The sequence below is a fragment of the Bos indicus x Bos taurus genome, chromosome 11, assembly GCF_003369695.1.
Source record: "Bos indicus x Bos taurus breed Angus x Brahman F1 hybrid chromosome 11, Bos_hybrid_MaternalHap_v2.0, whole genome shotgun sequence".
Lineage (NCBI taxonomy): Eukaryota > Metazoa > Chordata > Mammalia > Artiodactyla > Bovidae > Bos > Bos indicus x Bos taurus.
In genome coordinates, this window is record NC_040086.1 from 69,091,820 (window position 1) to 69,105,859 (window position 14,040).

The window sequence follows — 14,040 nt, forward strand, 5'->3', positions numbered from 1 at the left end:
TGCGTGGGAAGCCCGGGTCCCCGGAGCCCCGCCCCTGCTCCCGGCCTGGGGCTCCCCGGGGCCAGACTCTGAGGGCTCCCTTAAAGGGACCACCTTCATTTCTCCATCTGGCCTCCAGAAGAAGAGGGACATAGAGAGCGAGGAGGTGTAGGGGCGAGTAGCAATAAGAAATAGGAAATCTGAAGGTCATTGTCCCTCTAACCCTTAGAGTTTCAGAGTGACAATAGAAATCTGGGGAGCTTAAAAATGTATGACCTAAAAATTGAGAACCGAGTTTTCCTGGAGGAACATACTGAGGACTTAAGCCCAGGAGGCAGCCTCTCATATTGCTCTGAGGGGCTGTTCAGAAGAGATAAGGGAGGAGCCAGGATATTTAGGAACTTTTGCAACAAAAACTAGGTAGTCGGAATATTAAAAAATTACTATTAATTAAAAGCCAGCTTAAATTAATGAAGTTAGCACTTTCTACCTATGGGAAGATGCAAGAGTCTGAGCTCACTGAAATAGTTCCTCTGACAGGCACCATAACTATCTAGAGGGTGGCGGCGTTGGAGGGAGTGGCTGATGGCCACAACATCCTGTCTTTACTGATATGGCTGGTGATACTCGTTGTCCACAAAGCCTAACCTACAGAGGCAGATCAGTAATAGAACCAGTTCTAGAATTCAGGTTCCCGACGCGCAGCACCAAGCTCTCCCTAGCATGAAGTTTTCCCAGAGGGAAACTTTACCTCCTCTGAGCATCCCTCACAGAAGGCTTTCACTGCCACTTTCTGTCCTGGGACATCTGTTCCTTAACCTAAACTCTAAAGCTCCATGATGCTGGGGACTGCAGTTAAGCCTTTTTTCATTTCCTGCACAGTGCCTTCCTCCTGCTAGTTTTCAACGAAGACTCACTGATTTAAAATCCTAAAAAAAATAAATTTAACTACCCATCACACACTTAGCCACTTTACCTATGTTTATGCGTTTTGTTCGTTTATTCATCAGGGTACAGAGGGGAAAGAATTTTTTTTCAAAATACAGAATTCCTGTTCTGACAAAATATGGAGTGTAAACAATAATGAACATCTAAGTTTAGGATGCATAGCTTCAGTATAGCTAAATTATACTCCGTTGGAGTTCCCTGGTGGACCAGTGGTCAGGACTTTGTTCTCTCACTGCTGAGGCCTGGGTTTGATCCCTGGTCAGAGAACTAAGATCCCACAAGCCACAGGGTGCACCAAACAAACAAAAAATTATACTCCAAACTCTCTGTGAATCAAAAGTTTACATGTTCTTTTTCTAAAATTAGCTTCACAAACTCTCCAGTTCTATTCAGAAATATTGAAATATTTCAAATGCTGAAATTGTGTTAGAAAATGAAGATTAAACAACAGAGGGAAACACCAATACAAAAGCCAGCTCTATCAATTACCCCTGTGACCTTAAGCCTCATTTTTAAAAAATCTTTAAGATTTCTAGGAAAAAAGTTATCTAAATAAAGTCTTACCTCCTCCGCTCACCCCGACAAGTTTTTTAATTTGTTGTTATTAGAGGCCAGGGGGAAAATCCTAAAAGCCTTGGAGATGGATTTTTGAAAGAAGGGATTATATAATAGTTTATCTTTGCGTCTCTGTAACTCCTAGAATAAACAGTGCCAACTGATGAAGAACTGACTTCTGACATCAAGTCAGAACATTAACTGACTTGATGAATCATCCTGGTTTCTTCTCTATCTCACTTCCCTAGCCTTAGGAGTTTTTGAGGAATGGAGCAGTAGAACCTGAAGGAAAGGGTCAAAACCGTGGAGACTAAAGGCATTAGCTCTTGTTTACCACGTGTGTGGCTTTTCCACGCCAAGCTATTCTCCAATGCTCTATGGACACCCACTGAGTGTCCTGCAAGCTAATTCAGTTTTGACACTCACAACTCCAAAGTAGTGCAGACCCCAGAGGTTCAGGGCTTAGTTGTGCAACTCTGCTCCCTACTTCAAATGCCAGTGGGAAGTCTAGACCTTGGGTACTTCTGACAAACTAGCTGTAAATCGGGACATCCCACAATACCCTGCTCAGGGTCTACTTTGCTAGAACAGATCACAGAACTCAGGAGAACGCATTACCTCTGTCTACTGGCTTATTCTAAAGGATACAACTCAGGAACAGTCAAATGGAAGAGAGGCATGGAGCAAGGTCTGGGTTGTGGAGAGGGGACTCAGCTTTCATTCCCCCTCTGGGTGTGTCGCCCTCCCAGCACCCCACTGTTCACTCGAACCAGGAAGCTCTCAGAAACTGTTGTCAGTGTTTTTTTTAATGGAGATCTCATTCAGTTCAGTTCAGTCACTCAGTCGTGTCGGAGTCTTTGCTACCCCATAGACTGCAGCACGTCTGGCCTCCCTGTCCATCACCAACTCCCGGAGTTTACTCAAATTCGTATCCATTGAGTCGGTGATGCCATCCAACCATCTCATCTTCTGTCATCACCTTCTTCTCCTGACTCCAATCTTGGCATAATTAATGAAATCACTGACCGCTAATGATTAACTCAATCCCTCCTCGGGGGATTGAAGGATGGAGTTGAAAGTTTCAAGCCTCTAATCTCAGGGTTTGTTCCTCTGGCAACCAGCTTCCCTCCTCCCAGAGTCAATTCATTAGCTTAAACTCAGGCTCAGAGAGGCTTGTTATAAATACCAAAAGACCCTCCTATCCGCCTTTGAAATGGAGCAGGACTCTGTGGTCCTTTCCCACCATAAGTTTCACCTGCCTTTTGTCTGTGGAAAAACTTTAGCCAAATAATAAGTTTAATCAGAAAAGTGAGGAAAATGCAGAAACAACCAAAGAAGACCAAATAATAATAGGTTAGTCATTATGCAAAGTCAAGGATGTTTATTTCCTTCTTAAGGGCTATAGATAATATTCTGAGCCATATCCTATGAGCTGTTTTATAGATACCGAAACCCCTACCAGGTGGAAGAAGTTACCTACATGATGACCAGACTGTAGCCATGACATAAGCTGCCACAATTCTGAGAACTGGCCTCAAGGAAATGGGAACAAATCAATCCTGCAACTAAAGATTATAGTTAATCAAGATGATGCTGTTCAGCCCACCAGTAATCAAGTTCAAATAACTCTCAGAGCTGATTATGCTGTTTCTGCATGTACACCCCAACCCCCAACCCCAACCCCCATCTATAGATCTATAAAACTGATGGTGATTTAGTCACTAAATCATGTCCAACTCTTGCGACCCCATGGTCTGTACCCCACCAGGCTCCTCTGTCTTTAGGATTTTCCAGGCAAGAATACTGGATTTGGTTGCCATTTTCTTCTCCGGGACGTCTTCCCGACCCAGGGATTGAACTGGAGGCTCCTGCACTGCAGGCAGATTCTTTACCCACCGAGCTACCAGGGAATTCCCTGTCTATAAAACTGTTACCCCCTAATTTTCAGAGGGGGGAGTAGGCCTTTGGACAGGCATCTGCCCTCCCCCACCCCCCAGTCCCAGCCCATCCAGCTCCAAGTCTAATCATTGGACCACCAGGGTAGATGCTTTTCAAATGGGTATGTTTCTCTCCCCCAGTTGGTTCGGCCATTCTCCAGAACTGTAATGGGCTGCGCTGCGTCTCTTCTTTTGGGTCTTGCCAGAGACTCCAGTCAGCCTTTTCTCTACCACAGATACTTCTTTTATCATGAGATGTGTCAAGTGATAGAGCACAAACCCCAGGGCTGCTTGTAATGAGGCTGGACTTGCTACTGAGTCCTTTATGGATCTGAGCCCTTCTTAAAACTAGAAACCTTCCACCTTAACCTGAAGAGATCTACCAAGCACTCTTTCTTAGTGGTAGAAGGTAAGTTGTCCTTTACTGTGGAGAAAAATCTCTGGCATGCCTTTGACCATTGGACTTCTTCACCATCCACGTAAAGTCTGTGCTCTAGAGAATAGTATTATACCAAGGTTGGGCTTCCCCCAGTGGTACTAGTGGTAAAGAATCCACCTGCCAATGTAGGAGATATAAGAGATGTGGGTTTGATCTTTGGGTCAGAAAGATCCCCTGGAGGGCATGGCAATCCACTCCAGTATTCTTGCCTGGAGAATTTCATGGACAGAGGATCTTGGTGCGCTACAGTCCATAGGATCAGCAAGAATGAGACATGACTGAAGCATGGCCCAGCAACAAGGTTATTTTCTTAGTTTTGATATATGTTCTATGCTTATATTAGATGTTAATATAAAGGCAAGCTGGGTAAAATGCTTGCAGAAATCTGTGTTCTTCTTGCATCTCTCCTATGAATCTAAAATTATCTCAAAATGTTAAAAGTAATAATTGCCATTTAAAATTTTCATCAGTATAGCAGGCTTCTGAATTTTTATTTAGAAGGGTTTATTCACCCTCTGGAAAGCATGTATCTCATCAAGACATCCGGATTACTTGCATTTCTTGCTTGTCAGGCCCAAGCAACGTGATATTTCACTATGATAGACTAATGTGGTGTTCTGTGGAATGGCCAGATGGCCTGGGTCCCTTTGGAATGTATGATGACAGAAAACAGGAAAATAAACATAGCCCTGGAGCAAGACTATAAAAGTAGAACTGCGTTCTTGCCCACGTGAATGTTCTCTTCCTCTGAACGTTGCTGTGGTTTACTACTTGGTTGGGGCAGAGGTGACACAGTTCCAGGGGCTTTACTTGGCTTTTCCTAGACAGTAGCTCTCACTCTACAGACTATTGGTCTAAGGACCAATGTGAGGATCCTGGCAGCTACTAAGTGCATCCATTCCAATCATACATTTGGGAATCAAGGTAATGACCGCCAGTTTGATAAAAGGAGCCAGTGAGCCCATTCTGAGACAGACCTGGGTGAAGTCTCCGTTTATTATCTGATTCCAATATGCCCCTCCTCCAACAGGAGGGCCTGGTGGTGCTTCGGACTCCTGGGTATCCTCATCAACTTAGACCCTGTATCCAACATCCCTCAAAATATTAGATTAGTCCTCTTTCCTGTCCAAGGAAATAGCCATAAATCACTTTGGAGAAGAACTGAAAAAAAAATCTGTACACACTTGCCCTGGTGTTCCAGATTCTTTCTCACATACACATAGTCTTTCCTTTGGTTCATGCATTCTAGGTTTGAGTACAGGCTCAGGTCTTTAAATCAGGCAAGTTATTATAACTTTTCATTGGAGTAATGTTGACCCCAGCCTTCTACTATTAATCTCTTCTTATTGTATGCTACCAGTCTATTCTAAAGGAAATCAGTCCTGAATATTCATTGGAAGGACTGATGCTGAAGCTGAAACTCCAATACTTTGGCCACCTGATGCAAAGAACTGACTCATTTGAAAAGACCCTGATGCCAGGAAAGATTGAGGGCAGGAGGAGAGGGGGACAACAGAGGATGAGATCGTTGGATGGCATCACCGACTCGATGGACATGAGTTTGAGTGAACTCCAGGAGTTGGTGATGGACAGGGAGGCCTGGCGTGCTACAGTCCATGGGGTCACAAAGAGTTAGACACAACTGAGCAATTGAACTGAACTGAACTGATTGTGTGTTAATCGGTATCCTTTCTGTCTGCCCATCTATCTTGTCCCTAGAAATACTGCATTCTACTAGACATTGCCATTGATCAGGTTGATCCTTACTATCCATTATGGTAATCAGATCACCACTGCTTCTCTTAGTTGTCTCTACTATCCTAGGATCCTGTCCTCTCTACTGCTACTAGATCTTATTCTATAAAGGCATGAGCCCTGATCTGCAGAGGACAAACACAACTGAGCATCTCAATGATGCTGGTCCCCTTTCCAGGGCATTTGCTGTCACCTGGACAGTTGTCCAGGCCCTCCTGAAGAAGAGAGTCAACTGAAAGCTTTCTGGTCTTGTTTGGTAGATGCATTTTAGGATGCTTGTTTCTTGGAATTTTTTGATTCCCACATCCATATTCTGCTATGACTGTTCCGGCAACTCTGCTTTATTTAATGTGGTCAGTGCTTTTCCCAACTTCCAAGTACCATGCCAGCAGTATATTAGAACTGAGTCCCAGAGCTCCTACCATGTTCTTAAATACTATGTCATGGGAATAGGCCTCATTGGCAAACTCCTCTAAACTAGCTTTATGTGCTCTTATCCCCTTAATCCAGCACCTCAGGTTCTACATGTAGGCAGAATGTAGTCTGGTGGGTCAGGACCTACAGCCCCTGTGGCATAGAATCCTTTCTCTTCCTTATAGCTCCAGAACTTGCCTTGTGAGGCCAAGGTGAGACCTGACCCATTTTAAGTAAGGGTTGCCTCTTTCTTCCAACAAGGCAGAGAGACCTACTTCTGCCAGCCCAGACAGCTTAGAGAATCTGAAGTTTTAGGATTCTCAAGTACATCTACTCAGATATCCCATCCCCAGATTTCAAGGTTTTTTCCTCGCTTTACTCAGATATAGTTGACATATAACACTATGTAAATTTAAGGTGTACAATGTAATGATTTGCCATACACATATATTGCTGAAATGATGACCACAAGAAATAATTGGCCCATCTCTCACCTCACATAGTTATCTTGTGTGTGTGATAAGAACTTTTAAAAAATCTACCCTCTTAGCAACTTTCAAGTATATAGTACAGTATTGTGAACGATAGTCACCAGGCTGTATACTACACCCTCAGAGCTTATTTATCTTATAACTGGAAGTTTATACCCTTTTACCACCTTCACCTCTTACTGCACACTCCTCCCCTGATCTCTGGCAGTCACCAGTCTACTCTCTGTTTTTATGAGTTCAGTTATTTTTAGATTTCACATATAAGTGAAATCATACAGTATTTGTCTTTCTCTTACTTTTTTTTACTTAGCATAATGCCTTCTTTTATGTTGTTGCAAATGGCAGAATGCCCTTCTTTTCATGGCTGGATAATATTTTTTATGTGTGTGTGTATATATATAATATATATATATTATATATATATATATATATATATATATATATAAACAGTTTCTTTATCCATTCATCAGTTAGTGGACCTTGGCTATTATAAATAATGCTGCAACGAACATGGGGGTATAGATGTATCTTTGAGATAGTGGTTTCATTTCCTTTGGATGTATAACTGGAAGTAGGTTGTTGGATCATATAATAATTCTATTCTTAATCTTTTGAGGAATCTCCATACTGTTTTCCATAACAACTGCATCAGTTTACATTCCCACAACAGTGCACCAGGGCTCCCTTGTCTTCACAACTTGGCCAGCACTTATCTCTTGTCTTCTCAGGGTTCTACTTGTTTCCTATCAAGGTGGTGACCTTGACATTGGTGATTTACCAAGCAGAGAAGACAGCCTTCTCTGAACTTCTGTCACTCTTACAGCTAAGCCCTATGTCTGATCTTCAGCCCTGGCTGTCCTCTGGCTGTAGATGGTGAGAATCTCTTTAAATGCTTCTATAAGAAGCCTTTGGGGGGACTTTCCCTGGTTGTCCAGTGGTTAAGATCCCATGCTTCCAACAGACTGAGTGCAGGTTTGATCCTTGGTTAGGAAAGTAAGATCCTACATGCCGCACAGCCAAATAAATAAAATTTTTTTAAAAAGTCTTTGGATTCATATACATTGCTTGCTTAGCAATAGTCACCCATTTCCACAGTCCTTGTGGATACTAATTTGCTCCATCTCTCTCAAACCCCAGGACTTTGCACCAGCCAGTGAATCCTTTCCCACCTGCGTCCTTTCCTGGCTCGCCAGAAGCAGTGTGCCCCACCACAGCACATCAGAAACAATCAATATCCCACCTATAACCAGTGACTGATGGATCCTCATCACCACCCTGCCATCAAATGATTTATCTTCAGAATTCCATCTTTAGAGTCTGTTTTCTAGAACCAGCTCTCTTAAGAAGACTTCCTAGAAGCAGGACCTAAGGCAAGTACCCTTGTACAGATTATTCTTTGAAGTATTGCTCTCAAGAGCAGGGGAGTAATAGAAGTAGGAGAAAAAAATTGAGAATCTAGTCTGATCTAACAGAAGTTCTGGAGCGTGAATTATACCACAGGGTTATTCAACTTTGAGACAGGGGTCCAGGCTCTTATTCTCCTGTATCAGTCAGTTATCGACTGCAGGCTGCCTGAGAGTAGGGTGCATAATTAGCTGAGTAAGGCAGCTCCTTTTTGGCTGCAGGGAATCCTTGCAGCCCGGGGGCAGCTGTGACCCATCAGCTGTCAGTGGTCACAGCAGCTGGGTGACCAGTGCCCCATCTGAGTAGAGCACCAACAATATCCACACTAGACACAACATAAATACTAAGTAAATGTCAGTTTTTTCGGAGCTTCGCTGGCACTCCAAAGGCTAAGACAGCACTACCACTGCAGGAAGTGTGGTTTCCATCCCTGGTTGGGCAACTAAGATCCCACGAGCCATGCAAAGAGGCCAAAAAAAAAAAAAAAAGAAGAATACATTTATGATCAAATATGCCCAGAATATCTGGGAAGGCTCTGCAAGAACCACAGCTGTAGTTGCTGCTGGGAAGAGAAACTGGACACAGCATATGGACACATCATGATATTTCCTTTCATACTGACAGCATTTTAGCCAGATATATGTGTTACCATTCTAATTTAAGGAAGGAGAAAGTTAAAAACCCCTTTGAGGTGCCTATGAGCTTAAGAGATGGGGTTAACCTTCTCTGCTGCCCAGAAAAGTCATTTTCCCCAGAGGTTTCTGAATCCTCCCTGACTCCTGCAACAGAGTGTCATAACTGATGGATTTCTCAGCCTTATGAGCCATCGATTTAACAATCAGATTTAATAGGGCACTCTCTGCAGTGCTCAGAGAGGCCCTGTGACAAGCAGGGAATCCCAATTCTTCGTTCTATTGCTCTTTTATTATTATTGGGGTACTCTCTATGCCTGTATAATGGCTTCCTCCTCCTCAAAACGTGAGAGCAATAAGGTGCAAAAATATGTACTCAATAACAGACCTCAGAAAAGAGCTAAGAGAGCTGCAGCCAATAACACTGGGACGACTCTTCAGTGGTAATGAGTGCAGGGAACAGCAGCCCAGAGCTGGCAGAGGCCGCAGATACTGAACCAGAGGCTTAGAGACCTCCAGTCTCCCTATGGCTGGGACTTAGCATCCTCTGTGCTACCCAGTGATATTCTGGAATTCAAAAGGTATTTGAAATCCAAGGTTTTGATTTTCTGAGAAGGCAGCCAAGTCTTTGGTAGTTTGGGAGGAGTCTTGGTGCTAAAAGGAGTAGCTTAGAAGTGACAATTTCACATTAACACAGACCAGTGGTGGAAATGAATTCTGATTATTCTCTTTTTGCTCCTCTAACTGCTTCCCCTATACCCACACCCACATATTATGCCAAGGACTTATCTAGCTTGCATCTCCTGGTCTTTTGTCTCTGGCAGAGTTAAGCCAAGGCGAGGCTGGAAGGAGTCTGCAGGGTGGACTGAGAAAGAGAAGAGAATTGCTCTCTTGACTCCCTCCCTCCCTGTGGGATTAGAGGGTGGAGGTGGCTTCATACACTACTTAAGGCCTGGCGTGCTACAGTCCATGGGGTGGCAAAGAGTCAGACATGACTGAGCAACTGAACTGAACTGAACTGAACTGAAGGCCACCTCTCTTCTCCTTTGCTTCCACTGTGGCTCAGCTGGTAAAGAATCTGCCTGCAATGCGGGAGACCTGGGTTCAATTCCTGGGAAGATCCCCTGGAGAAGGGGAAAGGCTACCCACTCCAGTATTCTGGCCTAGAGAATTCCATGGACTATACAGTCCATGGGGTTGCAAAGAGCTGGACAGGACTGAGCGACTTTCACGTTCACTTCTTCTCTCCTACAGCTCAGCTTTCAGGAGTTCTGGGCCTCACTCCCTCCTTTTCCCTTGGGCAAAGCCCACTGTGTGGCAGCCTAATTTATTGTATCTAGCCCCAGGATGCTTCATCATCTGCTGATAACACCTTTGTTCAGTTCAGTTCAGTTCAGTCGCTCAGTCATGTCCGACTCTTTGCGACCCCAGGAACTGCAGCACACCAGGCCTCGCTGTCCATCACCAACTCCCGGAGTTCACTCAAACTCATGTCCATCGAGTTGATGATGCCATCCAGCCATCTCATCCTCTGCTGTCCCCTTCTCCTCCTGCCCCCAATCCCTCCCAGCATCAGGGTCTTTTCCAATGAGTCAGCTCTTTGCATGAGGTGGCCAAAGTATTGGAGTTTCAGCTTCAGCATCAGTCCTTCCAATGAACACCCAGGACTGATCTCCTTGCAGTTCAAGGGACTCTCAAGAGTCTTCTCCAGTACCACAGTTCAAAAGCATCAATTCTTTGGCGCTCAGCTTTCTTCACCGTCCAACTCTCACATCCATACATGACCACTGGAAAAACCATAGCCTTGACTAGACATACCTTTGTTGGCAAAGTAATATCTCTGCTTTTTAATATGCTATCCAGGTTGGTCATAACTTTCCTTCCAAGGAGTACGTGTCTTTTAATTTCATGGCTGCAATCACCATCTGCAGTGATTTGGGAGCCCCCAAAAAATAAAGTCTGACACTGTTTCCCCATCTATTTGCCATGAAGTGATGAGACCAGATGCCATGATCTTCATTTTCTGAATATTGAGCTTTAAGCCAACTTTTTCACTCTCCTCTTTCACTTTCATCAAGAGGCTTTTTAGTTCCTCTTCACTTTCTGCCATAAGGGTGATGTCATCTGCATATCTGAGGTTATTGATATTTCTCCCGGCAAACTTGATTCCAGCTTGTGCTTCTTCCAGCCCAGCATTTCTCATGATGTACTCTGCATAGAAGTTAAATAAGCAGGGTGACAATATACAGCCTTGATGTACTCCTTTTCCTATTTGGAACCAGTCTGTTGTTCCATGTCCAGTTCTAACTGTTGCTTCCTGACCTACATATAGGTTTCTCAAGAGGCAGGTCAGGTGGTCTGGTATTCCCATCTCTTTCAGAATTTTCCACAGTTTATTGTGGTCCACACAGTCAAAGGCTTTGGCATAGTCAATATACACCTTTGTAGTAATCCCTTTAACTCTCTCTAGTCATTCCTTCTGTTTCTTGCTAAAACCCTAACTGATATATTGATGAACTGAAATCTCACTTAGGCTAAAAAAATTAAAATGCAAGAAAGCAAATCTAGCCACTCATCCAACATAGACCTTTCTCCTGATGGGTGGTTTAGTCACTAAGTTGTGTTCAACTCTTGTAACCCCATGAACTGTAGCCCAACCCCCCCACACCCCCAGTTTCCTCTGTCCACGGAATTTCCCAGGTAAGAATACTGGAATGAGTTGCCATTTCCTTCTCCAGGGGATCTTCCCAACTCAGGAACTGAACCCAGGTCTCCTGCATTGCAGGTGGATTCTTTACCAACTGAGCCACCAGGGAAGCTCACCTTTTATTATTTAAAGCAAACTCTCTATATCTGTAAAGAATGCTTTCAGCCAAAAGTATCATCAATTTACAATGGCTTAAGCCACAAGGACATTTATTGTTACTTAATTTAATGGCACCCCACTCCAGTACTCTTGCCTGGAAAATCCCATGGACGGAGGAGCCTGGAAGGCTGAAGTCCATGCGGTCGCTGAGGGTCGGACACGACTGAGCGACTTCACCTTCACTTTTCACTTTCATGCACTGGAGAAGGAAATGGCAACCCACTCCAGTATTCTTGCCTGGAGAATCCCAGGGACGGGGGCGCCTGGTGACCTGCCATCTGTGGGGTCGCACAGAGTCGGATACGACTGAAGCAACTTAGCAGCAGCAGCAGCAATTTGAACTATAGAGGTAAGCAGTCTCCTAATTGGTTCTGTTAACTCAAGGATGACAGCAAGGACCCAGGTTCTTTCCATCTTTCTGCTTTGCCAATATAAAGTATGTTGGCTTTACATTTTCATGCTTGCTGCCTCATAGGCACAAGATGGTTGCCACAACTCCAGGCATGACAGTCACATCCAGGGGCAGGAAACAGTAAACAGAGGAAAAGGTGTTCTTTTTGTGAGGCTTTATCTTTTTCTCCTGGAAGAAATCTCCTTCCCAGAAATTTCATAACAAATGTCCCCAATTGTCTCACTGGCCAGAACTTAGTCACATGGCTACCTCTACAAAGAGAGTATGCAAGTATCTGGCACCCTAGTCTTTGTATGGGGAGGTGTCAAAAGAAAGGTGGGGTTGGGAATAGAAATTGAGCAACCAGCCAAGGGTCTGTCACATCCTATGCTGCAGGTAAACTTTCAGCCCAGTGTCATTCTCTGAGAAATTACTTATGCTATCTTCCAAAAAGAAATGCCTGTTACCTCTTGTCTGTCTGTTGTTTTTCTAAATAGTAATAAACTTTAAGACCCAATTCAAGTTCTTTCAACATCTATTTATGACCTTCATTGAATTATACCCTTGATGTCCACATAATCTGCTTGGGAAGGCCATCTAGAAAACTGTACTTAATATATTTTCTTATTTTCTGCATTCTTGACGCACTGGCATCTGAGGCCTCATTCCTAGAGATAGCAAACAACTAGCCTGGGAGCACTTTTTATGTGGACTTCCATGATGGCTCAGCAGTAAAGAATCCCCCTGCAATGCAGGAATTGCAGAAGTCGTGGGTTCTATCCCTGAGTTGAGAAGATCCTTTGGAGGTGGGCATGGCAACCCATTTAAATATTCTTGCCTGGAGAATCCCATGGACAGCAGACCCTGGCAGGCTTCAGTCCATAGGATCACAAGGAATGGGGAACACACATACTTTTTATATGTAAACCAACCATCCAGGGCTTACTCTGACCTGCCTCAACACACAAACATACACACACACACACCCTTACATCCAACTCTAGGCAATTTTCCCTGCCCTAATCCCCCAAGGCCAGGTACCAGACTTGTTGAGACAGCCCAAATTCCCCAGAGTCTGCTGAAATTATTCAAACCAACCAATCCTAAACCACTTATCCTATCTCCCCCATTCCTTCCCAAGGAAACCACAATAAGGGCTTTTGCCCACCTTTTCTTCCACCACTCTACCTCCTGACTGAATCAGGTACTTCCCCATGTAGCCGCCCCTCCTCTTGGGAACAGTAATAACCTATTTTCTCAATGGTAATCCCCTGATCTGTTGTCTCACCGGTCCTGAATAATAACAAAACCCACCTTTAAAAACGAAACCCTTCCCGATAACCTACTTCCCTTGGTGGTTTTCTACCTATTTGCCTTCTCTACTCAGGGGCCAACTCTGTGAATTTATTGCCCCTGGACTCCAATTGGTCAGGTCTTACTCTCCTTCTCCATAGTCAGCTCATATGTCCCCTAGTCTTCCTACTATAGTGCCTACAACAAATCTTTCCTTGCTGATACTGGCCACCTCTGTTAGGATAACTTACATCAAAGACCACACGCTCTCAGAGTGGAGGTCAAAGGAATAAGAGGCAAAGTAGGACTAGAATCCCATCTTTATGGAATTAAATTATTTAACTTTACTATAACCCCAGAAAAGATGTATTGTCCTCACTTTACAGATATAAAACTAAGACTCGGTGTATTCATTTCCTATTGCTGCTGTAACAAATTTCCACAAACTCAGTGGCCTGAAATAACAACACAAATTCATTCTCTTACTAGAGGTCAGGAGACCAAAATCAATTGTACTGGCCATGCTGTTTCTGCTGTTTCCCTCTGGAGGCTCTGAGGGGAGAATCCATTTCCTTACCTTTTTCCTTACCTTTTACTGTCTTAGTTTGTGCCCCTTCCTTCACCTTCATAAACATCATGTCAATCTCTACTTCCAATATCTCATCACCTTCTTTTCCATAAAAGAAAACCTCTGTCTTCCTCTTTTAAGGACACTTGTGATGACATTTATGGCCCATCCAAATAATCCAGGATAATCTCATCTCAAAATTCTCAATTTATTGTTGTTGTTCAGTTGCTAAGTCGTATCTGCCTCTTTGTGACCCCATGGACTGCAGCACGCCAGGCTTCCCTGTCTTTCACTATTGCCTGGAGTTTGCTCAAACTCATGAACATTGAGTCAGTGATGCCATTGAGTCAGTGATACCATCTCATCAA